General features: G+C 34.6%; 1 protein-coding gene across 13 annotated transcripts in view; it reads left to right on the top strand.

Annotated features, from left to right (window-relative positions):
• The window catches only part of TENM3 (teneurin transmembrane protein 3), a 1,436,054-nt gene that overhangs the window by 370,208 nt on the left and 1,046,651 nt on the right, over positions 1–19,195 (top strand). For all 13 annotated transcript variants that reach the window (XM_081959126.1, XM_081959141.1, XM_081959139.1 and 10 more), the window contains one exon: positions 8,066–8,113. The gene's annotated coding sequence lies outside the window, so the exon portion shown is untranslated. The remainder of the gene's footprint in view (positions 1–8,065; positions 8,114–19,195) is intronic.

The following is a 19,195-nucleotide window of genomic DNA, read 5'->3' as shown; positions in this document are numbered from 1 at the left end:
AGATAGATAGGATAGATAAGATAGATAGATAGATAGATAGATAGATAGATAGATAGATGATAGATAGATAGATAGATAGATTGATAGATGATAGATAGATAGATAGATAGATGATAGATAGATAGATAGATAGATAGATAGATGATAGATAGATAGATAGATAGATAGATAGATAGGATAGATAAGATAGATAGATAGATAGATAGATAGATAGATAGATAGATAGATAGATGATAGATAGATAGATAGATAGATAGATAGATGATAGATAGATAGATAGATAGATAGATAGATAGATAGATAGATGATAGATATATAGATAGATAGATAGATAGATAGATAGATAGATAGATAGATGATAGATAGATAGATAGATAGATAGATAGATAGATAGATAGATAGATAGATGGATGGGTGGATGCGTGTGTGTGCGTCTGCGTGTGTATGTAAGTGTAAGATCCTGTGGCTATCCTATGCATGTTACTGAGAAATATTGTGTTCTATTGTTTAATTGAAAATGAAAATAATAAATGAGTGAATTTAGAAAACCAGAACAAATTTTTAAATTTAGATTGTTAATTATAGAAGGCTGGAAACATTTTTTTTTTTTTGCTCAGATATCCTAGCTCAGCCTCATGGTATAACTACTAAATAAGCATTTCACATTGCCATGTTCACACCCTTAATTTCTTTCTTATTATTAGTACCTTTATTCCAGCTACCACCTTTGCCTTTCCAGATAGTAAAAGCTGACAAAATAATATAAAGCTGACAGCTGAGTGGCAGTTTTGGTGAAAATTATTTCCTTAAATTTCCTCAGCTGGCAAATGTGGAAAAGAGAACATGGCAATGGTTGTAAAAATTGTATGCATTGTTCCAGAAGTTAAGTGTGAACAGGGAATAGGACATAAAAAGTTATCTCAGCACATCATTACTGGATTGCTACTTTAGGATGTGTGGGCTTCAACTCCCAAAGATCATAACATTTGAATAACAGTGGTTTAAAAGGAAATTATAACTCAATCGGTTACAATTTTCCCCACAACTGAAGTCCTATAAAATCATGGTCCTGATCATGAGGAGAAGGTACTTGCTGAAATAAATTCGATTATAGTGTCACTTGTACAGCATCCAAATCTTTGTTTAAAATGTTTTTTTTAACTCATAATTGTAATTTGCCCATGTAAATTAAGAAAAATAATTTATATGGCCATTCAGATCTTAAATTACAACTCTAGGTTACTAACGTAGGATTATAAGCAAAAAAGACATGTTAGCAAACACTAACAGAAGGCAAATATAATCAATCCCAAACTACAATCATTCAGGATTCCACCATTATAGACAGGCTCATCCTAGAGCTTTCCAACAATAAAAGCCAGTTCTTCATGGCCTTATGGAAGGCCAGCAGAGTCAGGATGGTCCAAAACTTGTAAGCTATATGTTATAAAGAGTAGACACTGCAACAGTTATGTTCTACATGAATTAAAGGATATGGAACAAAATAATTCCCCATAATTAATCATCACTGTGGTTAAAATACTAACTGATCTCTTGAGTTGATACAGTTTTGTAAACCAGTGCTTTTCTGCTTTAGATAATGGCTTACCATTTTTCCTTAAAAATAATTATTGACATTTCAAAATACTGAGTAAATTAGAAGATATTTTCAATCGTATATATTGAAGCATTGTGGCCTCTTGACAAATTTGTATTGATGTATTTTCCAGGCATTTAGATGACCTGCTATAAATGATATGTCTTAATATCGTGCTTCCCCGAAAATACAACCTACTCAGAAAGTTAGCCCTAGCTTGATTTTTACACATGTGCCCAATATAAGCCCTAATCCCAAAATACACCCCAATTAAGACTCCGCCCACTCGAGAGTTCACTGGTAAAAATTAAGGTAGGGTGGGAATGGGGGGTGGAGCTGCTCAACTACTTACATTTGGATAGCTGCAGCTAAGCTTCACACACCTCGGCCCATTTCTTTTGCTGCATCCCTCAAGGCGTTCCTGAAGGCCTCTGTAGCCACTAACAGAGCTCGTGATCGATCTGGAGTTCTGTTATTGGCTAAAGAGGCCTTCAGGAAAGCCTTGCTGGCCTTGCCAGATGAAGAAGTTCCTGAAGGCCTCTGATAGCGAAAAAGAGGCCAGAGGTGATGCACGCAAATGAGGTGAGTCAGTGGATGACATTCTCTTCCCCCCGCCCCCCCAAAAAAGATCTGGTGCCTTTTTTGGTGGCAAAAATAAAATAAAATACCACATGGTCTTATTTTGACAAAAACACGGTATGTTGAAATTATAATAAATTATTTTTGTATAAACTCACTCTCTCTCTCTCACACACACACACACATGTGTGTGTACTTATAAACTTTACACAGTTACAGTCTATAAGAGCCAGAAAAGATGATACGTGTAAAACAGATCTATCCAATAATTGAGTCAGAATCATACCTTTGAATAAGCAATAATGGTAATCAACCAAGTTTGATTCCTACCAGATTTAAAAATATTACTGATTTATCTCACTTACTGTGTGGGATATTTACGCATGCATTCTTTTATATAATGAGACATAACACATGTATGCTGCTGATACTTTTGCAAGTGTATTAGACCTGCCTATTATATGATGTGCAAATTCATATAATAGGATAGGATTTGTAAGTAGAAGACTGCTGTACTTTTAAAGCTACATGTTGTGATTAGTTTAAAATGTGCAGTGATTGAGTTCCATTAAGTCTTTTTTTCAGATTAAATTGGTAAAAAATATTATATAGATTGATGCTTGACCTTTTGCCGCAGAGGTAGTGGTAGAGGTTGGTAGAGGTTGTTTACATGTAGAGAATAAAATCCTGATTAGTCTGACAGAACTAACTTCCTGCTGCTTGGAAATATGTACTGTAATAGCAATTCAATGTTTCCCACACTCTTCCCTACTTCAAGGCTTCAGCTTCCTGTTTTACAAGTGCATAGCAAATTAAGAAAAGCAAATGGACATTACAGAAGGCATTATTTGACAATTTGCATGTTATTTTATCCTGCATCCTGCAGGTCCCTAATTAGTTGCTTTGGTTGGAATCAATTTGTCTGCTATAACTAAAGGGATTCTTTATGTACATGTATAGCTAGTGTATAACTAATAGCACAGCTGAATACAATTAAGGAAACATGATCTTTTCCCCTCTCACCTTCAATACAGTCCCAGAGATTGCAGAAACTTTTTTCTTACACTGATTGAATTTCACAATTAAAAATTGATCTCATCTTGTTAGGCAGGATTAGTTGAATTCAAACACATACAACACAGTTTTATGATGTAGTCACTTAGAGTCACTTGTTGGGCAGCTATATAAATCAAATAAATAACTTGGGTGAAATTATAGCTGATTCATTGAAACATGTGTAGCATTAAATGTTTTTTGAGAAGTGTTCTAACTATTCATTTTTATTGAGGCAATTAATCCCCCATGTAGTAATTTATAAAAAGAAAGAATACAGAAACGATATTTTTTAAGATAATAGGCAAATTGGCAAAGCCACAACTGCCTTGCAAACAGAATGACAGTGAGGCAAGCGAAGCCTTTCACAATAACACGCTTCTAAGGTGTTTCAGGTTTGCAATAACTAGAAAATATTAGGTTTAGGGAAACTTTTGTTTTCTTTCCTTTCAATTGTTTCCAGTTCTCAGAAACTGCCTGGACAATTCGCTGCAGTTTTCTTGGCAAGATTATTCAGAAGTGAAAAATCTTCCCTCCATCCAAGGGCTGAGAGAAAGTGACTGGTCTGTGGTCACCCAGATGGTTTTGTACCTAAGGACTAGAACTCAGAGCCTCGTGGTGCATTAACCATACACCAAACAGACTCTTCTGGAGAGAGCTAACAAAGAATAATTCTCAGTTATAATTATAATTTTTTTATTTGTACCAAATTGTCAAAAGACTTGAAAAACTATTCTAGGATGTAAACTTTACCGTAGACCAAAGAGATCACTGTGGTTTATATTTTGTTTGTTTTTGTTCCAAATATTAAATTTTAAATCCGCCTGGGATTTGCCAGGAAACAGGAGGCATACTTAGATGGTTGTGGTAGCCATTTTTATCCTCTTTTTTTCCCAGGGCATATGTGCTATATTATCCTATTGTTTTACATTGCCCAGACTTGCTTTTAGTGAGATGAGCAGCTATACCAATTTGATAATAAATAAATAAATAATAAAAATGCTTCTTGCATCTGGAATATTGATTTAAAAGGATTTTTGATTAAAATTATATTATCCTTTCTGAAGAATGAGGTAATATTTAATTTTCATATACACAGAGACATCAAATGAGGTTTCAACTTCTCTTAGGAATTCTGCTCTATCTGCCATCATTGAGTAACAATTGCTTAATTGTTTATGGTTAGGGCCATTGCGTTATCCCTGAATCGTCAGCTAAACATTTTGTTCTCTGAGGCAATAAAACCAATGAATTTTGAAACTGTAAGTGGCTTTTTAATGTTGGAATGACAGTTTGTAGATATGTTTTGGTTTTTCTGTCTGTTCTATTAATTGTTGTATTGTTCTATTTTAATATTTTTGTAATTTTATGTTGTTTTGTATCCATCCATATAGAGATACGTATTTTTGCAATTCAGTGGTTATGAATAAATTATTACGGTTTATGTAGCTGCACCAAACAAACTCAATATCCAGGTAACTTCTATAGTAACACAGCTGATTATTGGTGTATCTACTGAGAAGAAAGAGGCAGCTCTATATATGCCAGCATAAGAGTAATTATTCCCTGGAGTTACAAAAGAAGCATGAAAAGATTCCCAAGAGCAAATTCCATAAGCCATTTACCATTAAATTAATGTTTTGAAGTTCTGCCATATTAACCTGATGCTTCCATCAGAAGACATAGCTTTCCTCAGTCCTGTTTAACCAGTGTTTTGTTACAACCCAAGTTTAACAACCTTTGAGTGTCTTTATCTTGGCATTTCTCAGGCTTGTATTCTGTGTCCAAGACTCCTGGGAAGAAAATTTAGCTGAGATGTTCAAGTAGAGTTTTTCTCTCAGACACACAGCTATGAAATTCCTTTCAGACTTGCTTATTGTTGCAGAGACAGCCTTTGCAATTATCAAGGGATTAGGGCAGAATATGAAAAGCCTCGAAGAAAACAGCTTTCTTGCAGATCAGGAATGTATGCTGCACAAACTCTGAAACAATCACCCGAGTTAGTGAGGCAGAAGTGTATTAAAATGTTGAGAGTTCAAGAAGGAGGTCCTTGAAAACTTCTAATTAAAGAAATAAAAAAGAAGGTTGCTAAAGAATGTCATTTGATTTCTCGGGGACGAAAAGGGGTCTTCTGAGGATTGCAAATGAGATGACAGTGCTGCACCAATACAATGTACTCATCCACTTTCTACAATAAAAGTAATGAAAACTGAGCTTAATGGTACATAAATAAAAAATAATTAAATAGAAGATAGTGGTAGTGGTACATTACCTGAATTAATATACAAGATTAAGAGGCCAATAACCCAGAAACCACTTACTTACTTTGATCTTTTATATAAATTAGTATACCCTTTTAGGCATCAATGTGATATAAAATAGCATTTCACTATTTTAGTTTATAATTCTTAAGTCTCTTTGTGTTTCATATTAACTATATATCATTGTTTCTTGAATTCTTTGAGTTTACAAAAAAGTGATAATTTTCTTATCCTTTTTACTATCTTCTTTAGCAAATAAACATGAGAAACTGGCTTTGATGTGCATTTGCCATTTCCTTTCAATAAAACACTGTACTAGCATTGTTTAAGGGTATAAGCAACAAGTAGACATTGATAACCTCAGATGCTCTGTTTACAACCACTCTTTCTCTGATACCTGGGTAACACCTCCTACACTAAGACACATACTGACAAAGTATATGATTTCCATCTGCTAAATAATAGCAGTGTTGATTGGGTTCACTGCAACACAAAGCCTTTAATACCACCAAATAATCCTGTTCCAAGGCTTGTTTGGCAGGCTGGGAGAATCATGAGCTCTCACGGTCTCATCCTTTGGTGCCAATTTCATGCCGGCACACTGGCACAATACAGTTTTCAAATAGATTATTTCTCATTGATTTAAACTTCACTTCGTGATTTCTAAGATGCTGACATCTTGGCAACTTTCTTGTTGAGATTTGTGAATATGAAATATGTATGCCACATAGGTAACTGTGCATGTACAGTATATATATATCAACATTTAACTGCATGTATGTTTGTGTCTCAACCATCAACTTAATCTTGAATGGAAAAATAAATGCAATATAAATTATATTATAATAAATGAATATGTTAAATCATATAAATAAAGCTAATACTAGATATTACTAATTAATATATTAATTAATATCAATAAACACATTAATATTAAGACATTAATATCAATAAATAAATACCAATCTTTCATCACAAAGCAGAGTTGTTTTGAATTGCATTGCTATAAACCAGGGTTGTCAAACTCACATTGTCACAGCAGCGTCACATAATGTATTGGGGCTTTTTTCCCCTTTGCTAACCTGGCCAGCACAGGATATATCCGGCCCATGGGCCGCGAGTTTGACAGCCCTACTGTAAACCCTAGCAAGCATTGCCAATCATGAGAGATTGTGAATCCGTAGTTCCACATATCAATACAGTAATAGTTACCTACATCCAACTGGATTCAGGTATTTAAATAAAAACAGTGAAAAACACTTTTGCCGTGCCTAATTTCATCCCTTCATCAGTAAAGGTTTTTTTAAAAAATAGTTAATAGTTTAAGAAGATTTTTTTCCTTCAAATGATCATTTAACCTGTTAAGAGAGTAATTGATAATATTATCGAGTGAGGATGTGACAACCTTCAACTTCTCTCCTATAAAATATTCCTCCTACAAAATTTAAGAACAGCACCTTCATTCCCTGTATTTAAGAACCATTTAAAGACATAACTTTTTATATTTTGATGCATGATTTCTTTTGAAAGGTTTTTTTATCTTTTTAACAATTAATATTAAATAAATTACTCATATGAATATAAGCTCTGCAAGAATGTCATAATACAAAATCAGTTCAATTTTAAAACATAAAAAGGAATTAAATCCACTCTCGTAAGGAATAGCCAAAAATTATTTCTGAAACCTGTATCTCTGATTTTAAGGTTGAATGTGTGTGTGTGTGTGTGTGTGTGTGTGTGTGTAAATATATAGTCTTAAAGAAGCATATAAATACAAACTAATGTTTTCCCTTTTATTAGTTCCCTGAGTATTGTACAAAAGAAATAAATGTTGCCTTATTGGTTTATATTGCAAGTCACTCTCCTACATTGCATTCTGTGGTTATGAAACAGAGATCACTCTTTCATGAAATAAATTATCTGTCTGGTGCATTAAATCTTAACTTGCAGAGTGTCAGACAAAGGGCACCTGAGCCATTTCAGTACCAGTACTAGCTGTTTGAAACACTTCTTTTGACACCAGAGTGCTTTAATTGTTCATGGATCTCTACCCTTTTCAATGTTGCTTTAAGGCATTCTGGCTCAGCTTAGAGTCAGTCAAGCAAAATTGGAGCATCTGGTTGCTGTGTCAAAATAGCATGGGCAACTTCAATGCAGCACCCTAGTGGATAATTTCAACTCAAAATACAAGCAATACATTAGCAATGGCCAGGAGGCTACAGTGTCTCTTCCTTTGAAATATGTTGAGAAAAAGTGTGAGGAAAAAAAATCTCAGTAAGTGAAGGTTTTCCTTCTGCCTACCTCCACATCATGTCTTTGCAAATCATGCAAAATACTTGACCATAACTTGCTTATAAAGTTAATTTCAGTCCACTGTTTCTCAATAAAGTTATCAATTAGAATGCCATTTATTTTTCTGTAAGATATGACATCTTGGTTATGGAGCAGATGTAATAAGTAACAATCAAACATTTAAATAAATTGTATGAAGTCTTATTGTGAATAATATTTGCAGTGATAGTTCTGTTGCTTTGCGAGTTCCATGCAGTTACATTTATTTATTTTTTTCTTATAGGTCGTCTATAAAATTCAGTCTGGTTTAATGATTTACACCAAGTGACCGGTAAGCATTTTTATTAATACATTCAGATTGTGCTTGTTTTTATTTTATTTGCCTTCTCTGGGGTAATTATGCAAAACTAAACTATGAAGTGCCTGTCACTTAGCTTCATTGAGGGAAAAATTTGAATTCGCTGACTCTACCTTCTGAAATGGATGCAAAATAATACTGTCAGAGGAACACATGTGACATCAGACAGAAGATTGAGACCTAACCCCCCGGGCTGATTACTCCTGCCCCAGGCAGGAAACTTTATGCATGGCATCAGGTCAACAGGTCAGACAGTTAAATGCTTCATGATTCTACAGATTTACCCTTCATATCTGTCCTGCCTGGAAGTACAACTTTATGCACTTATGACAAGTCATCTCCAGAGTGCATGACTGTCTTCTAAAGGGAGCATTTTATTTTATTTTATTCTAATGTCCAGAATATTATATATTCTGCAGTGACCTGAATCAGTTAGAATGTTTTCATAAATTTATGAAAAAATAGTTAACCTATTTGGAAATTTAGTTAATTTTCCATTTTTACTAGTTTATTCCTAGTTTAATTAACAAAATCAGATTTTAATAGGCTCTTTAATTTTTCTTGATATATATATATATATATATACAAAATGAATTTATATTGTATGAGTTAAGAGCTTGCCAAAGTCTTATAATCTCAGTTATGCTGGACTTCAGCTCATAGTTCTGAACTTTATATCTTAACATACATGAGGAGACATTTTTTTAAAAAGTGAAATTGAATGGTTTCTTATTAGTTAAACTTACATGTAATAAAGAATGTCAACAAGCTAGAGATTCTGCTAGATGTCTTCACAATGTCTCGCTATCAGAAGAAAAAACATGCTGTTACTGAAATGGTTTGTGAAGGATGATCAATGTTGCAGTAAATAGAATTTGATAAACAAATGAAAAAGATTCAGACAGGGAAGAAACTACAAAGAACAATAGCTAAGAATCTATACACAAAGGAGTAATGAGGATTTGGTGACTCAGAAGCCTTTTTTTATGGATCTAAGTGTAAAAGTAGAAAAAAGATCTCTATTACATGTTACCTTTTTCTTTATCCAAAAAAACTTGAGAAATATTTAGTTGTTTTAAGGATCACAGAAATGATAAATTTATTCTTAAGGTTCCTATCATACATATTTTTGTTATGTACAATAAATAAATTGAGAAGAAACTTTTCACTAATATTTAAAACTACTGCTAGCACAGTTATGAATTGTAGTAAACAGATAGGTCTCTCAACATTATATATTCTTTTTAAGAGCTTTACTTAATTCATATATAAATGAATTAAGTAAAGCTTTTAAAAAGAATATATAGTGTTAAGATTGAGAGTATCTTGGTGACGTTTCGATGAGGTCCCGTTCATACATACATACATACATGTATGTACGTATGTATGACCGGGATCTCGTTGAAACGTCACCAAATTACTCTCAATCTTGCACGGGAAAAGACCCGAATTCAACAAGACCAGCATATATATAGATTTTCACGGGTGTAGGTATGTTGGTCTTGTTATATTTGGGTCTTTTCTAGGGTAAGATTGAGATTGTCTTTGCAATATTTTGGCGAGGTCTCGCTCACACTCTTCAGGCTGCTGTTTTCGGCTTAAAGCGTGGCTGGAGCTGCCGTCTTTTTATAAATCTTGGTGGGTAGGTATGGAGTGCTGGCTTTGTTTCAGTAAGTGGAATGATTGGTTGTGTGGTTGTATCATGATTGGTAGATTGTTGCTGATTGTTGCTGGCTGTGTGTCCGCTGTTGTTTTGTGTTTTAATGGCCTGGGTGGTGGGTGGGGCTCATTTGTTGAGTAGGGCTGGTTTCCAGATGTCTGGTAGGCAGGAGGTAATAATAATAATACTTTATTTACAGTCACAGACCAAAACACGACCGCTACAAAAGAGACACAGCAGGTAGGCGGGAGGTATCGTCATGTTTATTCATGTTGTGTGGGTTTTCTCTATTTCGATAGCTTCCATAATTATTCTCTTGTTGAAGTGTTCAGTTTTGAAGATTAATTTGGTTCCTTCAAAATTAATTTCATGTCTTGTAGCTTTAAGGTGCTGGAAAAGGAAGAAAGTTTTTTTCTTTTTTTCTTACTGCGTTCTTGTGTTCTGCGATGCATGCATTTATTCTCCTGTTCGTTTGTCCTATGTATGTTGCAGGGCAGATTTTGCATGGTATTTCCTAGACTCCTTGGTTTTCTAGCTGAAGAGTAATTATATGTATAAGAGAATAATTATGGAAGCTATCGAAATAGAGGAAAACACCCCCACAACATGAATAAATGTGACGATACCAGGATGTTGCAGCACAGGATTCAGGATATCACTACACTACAGCTCAGGATGTCATCACACAGCCCATTACTCAGGCTGTTACAACACAAAAGACTAATGGGCACACAGCTAGTACCTCAGCCACACAGGATGTTACCGAACAGCCGACTAATCTGCATACATCAACTCCATCAACTAATCAAGATGTAACAACACAGTCAACCAACCCGCTTACAGCAACAAAGCTAGTACTCCACACACACACACCAATATTTATAGAAAGATGGCAGCTCCGATCATGCTTTGATATATATATATATATATATATATATATATATATATATATATATATATATATATATATATATATATATATATATATATATATATATATATATATATATATATATATATATATATATATATATATATATATATATATATATATATATATATATATATATATATATATATATATATATATATATATATATATATATATATATATATATATATATATATATATATATATATATATATATATATATATATATATATATATATATATATATATATATATATATATATATATATATATATATATATATATATATATATATATATATATATATATATATATATATATATATATATATATATATATATATATATATATATATATATATATATATATATATATGTCCAAAACTTAAATATGCTTCAGCAAAGGTTTTTTTGAAGCCTGGGCAGATAGCCAATAAATAAATGCTATTAAACTATGCAGTAGTCCTCACAAGTTAGGATAAAATGATACTCAAATGTAGTTCATAGTGAAGCAAAGCTGGCATGGCAGAGGAATTGAGAATGTAGGTACAGCAACCTGACGAGGATCTATATAATAGCATTCTGTTATTGCTATAACTGTTTCTGCTCCATTGGATTCTTACAGCCACTGCTACAGTTGTCACTGATGGAAAATTTGTAAGTTCATATACATATTCCGCAGTCACAGTTTATAAATTCATATACAAACTCCCACCCCTGTCAATTGCACCATTGCTACCAGCAAAAAAAAGTATGTTTGCCTAACATGTGGAGAAAAAACACATTTAAGAGAGAACTATCAAAATCAATGCCTCGCGGATTTAAGTTAGTTATTTTAATTAGGTCTAAAATTGAGTTCTCATTCTGTGTTTAATAGCAGCATAAATATATATTGTGTATATATCATAGCTAAAAGCTGTGAAGTCCCATGGATTAAATTTATATTCTGAAACAAACCAATGCTCAAGTGAAAAACATGAAGTAATGATACATTTGGGGTCTAATAACAAAATAAAATCTTATACATATACCATTCTTAATAACTGGTGCGCAACATTATTTCACTGGCCTCAAGTAGCGAGATGTATTTGTTCTAATTTTGTACATGACATGTTGGAGTTCCATAAATTTTAATTGATGGAATGATATCTGCACATATTTCTACCATAATCTATTTTATGTGGGAAACAGTTCTTTGGCTAGTACTTGTCAGTTAGTATTAGGTCTAGAAAAATCATTTGGATTTTGATTAATAAAGATCCTTTTTTTCTATTCAACTACTTATGTATTTTCAAATCATATGTTTTTTTCACTCTTTTTCTCTTTTTAACAATAAGATGAGTAAAAGGATATCTATGTTAATTTAAAATTTATTTTATGCTTAAATGTAAAGTGCATATTCAGGGTTATTGTATAAATAAATATATTTCATTATTACTACTAAAACACATGTATCTCTGGAGTAAAAACATGGCAACTTTTAATTGCCCACAGCAGGACCACACAAGTGTTTCAGGACAGCATGTGAGAGAGGATATTAATGCAACTGAAATTGCCAGGAGAACTTGGTGTATTTTCAAGTGCCATATGATCATTTCTCCTGAGAGTCATTTGGGAAATTCAGTGAGTTAAATAACTCCCTTTTGTAATGTAATTGGACTAAAGCTTTTCTCTTCTGAAAAACCTGAGGAACAGCAATATCATATGTAAGTTGTAGCTGTGTACTGTATTTTAAAATGTAAGCTTGTTCTGTCTAAGCAGAGATAAGAAAGTTATTCTGTCCAAGTAGTTTAGATTTCAATTGTTACCATGGTCAAACATGGTTTATTAATGAAATCATCCTGGACAGAATTACTATTTCAGGTTGCTTATACCTAGATCAAATGGTTAAGATACAATGAATACAAAGTACAAAGTATGGTATTAAACCAATAATCATGTCACAGGTATCAATAAGCTCTTATGCTTTGTAGTAGGTATGTATAATATTGGCATCAATTTGTTAATCTTCTGCTGAAAATTTTATCTCCAAGACCTGAACATAATAAAAATTAGGCACTGCTGCTCATGCCAATTACTTCCATAGGTAAACGAGACAGAAAATTTAGTACATCAAGCATGCTATTTTAGTAATGAAGCCTCAAAACCCCTTTTAATCAAACCTCGGTTCTGTCTGATTTGGCACAGCAATAAAACAGTACAGGTACAGACTCCAACGGATAGTTAGGACTGCAGAAAGAACAATTGCTACCAGCCTGCCTTCCACAGAAGACCTGTATTTTGAGCTGGTCAGAAGGACTGAGCAAATATTTACAGGTCCCTTACATCCTGGACATAAACTGTTTCAACTCCTCTCCTCGGGACACCTATTATTGCATGCCAAAGCAACTAGACACAGGGCCAGTTTTTTTCCTTATGCCATCACTCTACTGAACATCTAATTCTCACAGTATTGTCTAATGTCTCTGTACATTTACTCATGTTGTACAGCTATAGCATCATCATTATCCTTACAACCTTTCTTGCTACTGAAGAAATAGAAAACTTCTATTGAAGTTGTTGTTGTTATGTTGTTGATGTTGTTTTGTGTTATTCTGAGAGCATCTGAACTGGAGACAATTTCCTTGGGTGTCTAATCACACTTGGCCAAATATTCTATTCTATCCTATTCTATTCTATCAGTAGTCCCCAACTTTTCTGGTTCCATGGACTGGTAGCAACGGCAGCAGTAGGGGGATGGTTTCACATGTGCAATCTAGATGCCATACATGTGCAAATGAAGCTTTGCATGCTTGCCTGCCGCTTGCATGGCATGGTTCCCAACGGAACACGGACAGGTACTGGTCCATGGACCAGCATTTGGGGACCCCATAATCAAGCATTCTATTCATTGTGATTTTGCATTGGTACTTCACTATGCTTATCAATAGATAATATCATGATCAAGTGTAAGATTTGGGTATAGAGAATTTGACTCTGTTGTTGCTAACGCTTAATATTGATTGATAGGAAAAACAGCAACAATTGTAGTTCAAGCTTACTGGAAATAATAATGTAATATCTGGACTAATTTTTTGTTGTCAAAATTAATAGTCATCTGTGGCAAGGGATCTCAGCACAAACAATGCACTAATAATTCAGAAGGCAAAGTTGTTCTCATGGATCTGTTCCCACAGAATGTAATCCTTGCTAAATGTTGTGAGGTTTCTTGATAGCCCATCTCCAGGTTTATGCTGTTGGAGTGCTAACTTCAATATATCATTTTTGGACAATGTAAATGACAGCTGTTAAATGCCTCTTTATACTACAACCATAGACAGGAACAAAAGGGTAAGTAGTGGTAAATTCTCTCAGGTCCCCTTTGCTAGAATTTTATTTTACTTTAGAATAAACAAGAAAATATATAAATGCTTGATAATTTCAAAATAAATCATATACTGTTCCAAATATACAATAATAAAAAAACAATCGAATGAAAGATCCTCCACATAGCCCTATACACATTGTCCATTTTCTCAACTATCTCAATTATAAGATTAGTGTTTTAGATACCCACAGTTGAGTATGTCTAAATACAATATCTCTATAAGATTATTCTTTAGAATGCTACTATGCTTCTGCCAACTTAGCAGTTCTAAAGCATGTAAAAATGTAAGGAGAATAAATAGGAATCACCGTTGGAGGGAAGGTAACAGCGTTCCGTGTGCCTTTGGTGTTTCGTCATTCCGGTCACATGACCGCGGAGACATCTTTGGACAGCGCTTGCTCTTCAGCTTTGAAATGGAGATGAGCACCTCCCCCTAGAGTCAGGAGCAACTAGCACATATGTGTGAGGGGAACCTTTACCTTTCTGCTGCAGACCAAAAATGATAAAAATAGCATAGTTATCTATGGTATTTTTTATACTAATATATTTTTCATAAAATGGCTTTGTGTGGCTGGCATATGCATGAGCATGAATCATGACAACATATATGTAATTTCTATTAAATATTGTTCTTTATAATGATAATTTTACCAAGCCTCCTGTGGAATTATCCTTTTCATTCCTATGTGCAGTCACAACTTTTTTTGTTGCATAAAAGCTCCTCTGTAACTCTGTCACAATATTACACAACCCTAACTTACTAATCCAACCAGAAATGAAGCAATAATGAGCTTAATATCTGATATGTCAGCTTAGCTGTCTCACTGGTAGCTTTCTGTCTTTCTCTAATATTCAAAATATTAAGCAAACCATTGAATCATAACAATGGCAGGATTTCCACACAAGCTTCAAGGATATGGATAAAAATATTTATGAATAAAATGCTGACTTCTCCTTCATTTATAATGCTAAATTGATGGAGTGATTCCTTCACTTAATTCAGTTTAGCTGTTTTCTTTGAAAAGGTACTTTATAAAACATTAGTATATGGGTGCCAGCAATACTGTATGTATGTATGTATGTATGTATGTATGTATGTATGTATGTATGTATGTATGTGTCTGTTTGTATGTGTGTGTGTTTATACACACACACACACACATATACACACACGAATGAAACACCTGTGTTTTAAAGGGTGAATAATTCCCACTGCATATTCAGTGTTCAGTTGTTGTATTGGAGCCATTTATACTTATACAATACAATACAATAGCAGAGTTGGAAGGGACCTTGGAGGTCGTAGTCCAACCCTCTGCCTATGCAGGAAACCCTATACCATTTCAGACAAATGGCTATCCAACATCTTCTTAAAGACTTCCAATGTTGGGGCATTCACAATATCTGGAGGCAAGACTTACTTAAGTTTATTGTTAAAAACAAGCAAGGTTTCAGCTATCTATAGTTCGAGGAGATGGACATTTCAGAGTGTGGAGGTCTTCAGTCACCACATACATATGTCATTAGCCTTACAAGAATGGAAGACCTTCAGCAGGATGTCTCTAGAAGTCGTGACTAAATTCTTTTCAATAAGGAATTGACGATAGATATCAACAATAGTAGAGGAAGTTCAGAATCTAGTTGCTACATTCCATACCAGTTGTAGCTTTAGAGTTATAGCTTCTAGATTACATCCAAAAGCAATACATAGAGAACATGTTATTCTGAGGCAATCACATGGTGATAAGGTCTAAACTACTGGTATCAGAACATTGTATTCCAAGAAGCATCAAACTGGTAACTAAAGTCCTGGGAAGCCCCAACATCATGGTACAAAGACTCTTGCAGCACTAAGTTCAGCACCAGCTTGACCCAGCACTACAGGACTGAATGGCTTTTGCCTAGCCAAGATGAGACAGGGTTTTGCACTGCAAAGAGTTCACACCATGCTGGTTAAAATCAACTCTGTGAAGCCTATCTAATCCAAGGTGCAGTAGTTTATGCCAAAACTACTCAACTACAATAAAATCATGAAGAAATGATATATTATTATCACACTGACCTGCCATTTTAAAATAGCATCACAAGCCCAGAGTCATCCATTGGACCCTCAAATATTGACAAGAAATGTGTCATTTGAGCACCTAACTCAAACTTTATCTATTTTTTCCAGTTTCAATGGTATACCTTCCTTTCTTATTCCCATATCAGTGTTGATGAACCTTTTTGGCACTGAGTGCCGAAATGGGAGCGTGCGTGTGCAGGGGGGGAGCACTGGAAACTGTAAGAGCAGTACCCTGGCATGCCTGCGTGCACCTTGAAGCTGAGTGTGCATGTGTGCCAGTCATTTGGTCTTCCAGTTTCTGGGGCACATGTGTGCATGAAGACCAGCTAGCTGGCATGCATGTACACGCCAAAAACTGGAACATCAGCTTCCTGGCACACGCACCAGGGAGCTGCTATTCCTGTTTCTGTGGCTCCCGCATGCGCAACGATCAGCTGGTCGGCAGGCATGTGTGCGCCGGAACTCAGAATAGCAATGGACGACAGCTGGCATGCCCATAGAAATGACTGGCACGGGTGCCATAGGTTGGCCCATCATGGACCTATGTACGTCTCATATGACCAGACCAGACCATGAAATAGAATGAAAGTCATCATGGAAGACTAATAACTATTTTATTTAGATTGGCTATAATAACTTAACGTTGAAAGTCTGATTGTTTCCTTTCTTCTCTCTTTAATAACTTAATGTTGAAAGTCTGATTGTTTCCTTTCTTTTCTCTTTTATATTTATATGAATCAAGGGATGTCTATTAGAAACATTTCTCTAATTTTCTCTCATTGCTTGCACTTTTTTCTTTGCTGCTTTGTTAACCAATCTTTTCTCTTTGCAACACTGTCATCCTTTTTTCTCCTAATGCTTACTTAAAATCATTTTAGTGGAAATCCAATTTTCTTTCTACCCTTCCTACATATATTCTTCCATGTTGTGTGCCATTCATGCACATTTATGGAAAGATGAGACAGTAAAATGAGACAAAGAGAAAAGGACATGGGACATTTTCCTGTTTGTATGCAACAAAATCTATCAATCATTGGCAACAAATTGTAGTCTCTGACAAACTCCTCCTAGGCCATAGTTGTACAAAAATCACTTAGGATGGTTAATGTGGATATTTGGAATATAGAAAGCATAATAAAGTCTGTTGGTATTTAGGAACACTTCTCCCTTCATAATTCTGTTGCAACTGCTGAGACACTTTTCTAAGCAGTATGACTACACTTTTCATAGAACTTAATCCAAAAGCACAACTTCAAAATCCTTGAAATAAAGCTTAAATAATTGTTGTAGTAAAAGATACATGCTGAGGGAAGGAGGAGAATTATGGATAATCCTAACACCTCTTCTTTTCATTTTATTTCTTTCCATTTCAGTGGCAGTGTTTGAATTATAGAGTTTTTTAAAACTTGGTGTGTAAACATAATATAAATTCTAATTCATATAGTTTTGCTATTATTGTTCCAGTACTATTACATTTTCCTATATTTCTTGAATTGCAATTGCTAATGGATAATTTATCCTTTAAAATAAATATTTCAAATAGATGTTGCGGGTTAGACATCATGGATTTCTCAGAAATGTATCCTTTGTTTGCTTTTTTTTTTACTGTTGAGTACATAAGTGAAAGAGACTTTCTTATGAAATGCCCAAGAATCAGCTATTCATCTTTCGTCTTCCAAAAATAGAGAAAAGGGCACTTGATCACAGAATAGATTCAGTTTTATGATTTAAGCATTGTATGGAGCTCATTATACAGGTAGCATTTCAACAACCATTTTTGTATTAGCTTCAGTCTCAAAGAAAACTCCAAGTCGTATTCTGGACATTGTCTGAGTTTTGTATTAGAGATAATTAGACTGAAAAAGTGATATTGAAAAATCATAACAAAGTATGAAGTATAAGTTTAGTTTGTCTTTATTGAAGTTAGTACAGGGCAGTTGTTAACATGATGAACTATAATGTGAGACATGAACTTCCCAATTCATATTCCTCCTCAGCTATTTCTCATTATGTTATTCTTAAAAAGCCACACATCTATTTTGCCTTCTTATAATAAGCAGGTATTCCTTCCTGCATTGAGACCTATCTGCAGTTTAGGAGTTACCCCTTGATTATGATCTTTAAAGCGCTTCATGGCACAGGGCCTAGTTATATGCAGGATCGCATCCTGCCCCACACATCCCTACGACCAATTCGCTCACACAGAGAGGGACTTCTCCGGGTGCCGTCCGCCAAACAGTGCCGGGGGGCGACACCCAGGAGCAGAGCCTTCTCTGTGATGGGCCCAGCCCTGTGGAATGACCTCCCCCGTGACATCAGGATTACTTCCGATCTCCGCTCCTTCCGTGTACAGCTGAAGACCCACCTCTTTCAATTATCTGGCCTGGCTCAATCGCAATCGTAATTTTCTCATTCCTCCTAACTGTTTTTTAAATTGTCCTTAAATATTAATTCTTAACTGCATATTGGGTTTTTACAATTGGGGTATTTTAAAGCTGATTTTTAACTGTCTAATGATGTAATTTGTTTCCTCCTCCGTGTATGTATGTATGTGTGTTGTGTATGTATGTACGTTTTTGTGCTGTTCTATATCTTTTATGTTTTATGCTCCATTGTACGCCGCCCCGAGTCCTACTCGGAAAGGGAGCGGCTAATAAATCCAAATTTATTATTATTATTATTATTATTATTATTATTAACCCAAAGACTTAATACAATACAATATAATACAATAGTAGAGTTGGAAGGGACCTTGGAGGTCTTCTAGTTCAACCCCCTGCCTAGGCAGGAAACCATATAACGTTTCAGACAGATGGCTATCCAACCTCTTCTTAAAGACTTCCAGTGTTGGGGCATTCACAACTTCTGGAGGCAAGCTGTTCCACTGATTAATTGTTCTAACTGTCAGGAAATTTCTCCTCAGTTCTAAGTTGCTTCTCTCCTTGATTAGTTTCCACCCATTGCTTCTTGTTCTACCTCAGGTGCCTTGGAGAATAGTTTGACTCCCTCTTCTTTGTGGGAAGGGAAAAAATG

The sequence above is a fragment of the Natrix helvetica genome, assembly GCF_964273705.1.
Source record: "Natrix helvetica genome assembly, chromosome: 7".
Lineage (NCBI taxonomy): Eukaryota > Metazoa > Chordata > Lepidosauria > Squamata > Natricidae > Natrix > Natrix helvetica.
This window is presented reverse-complemented; position numbering and strand designations above follow the sequence as displayed.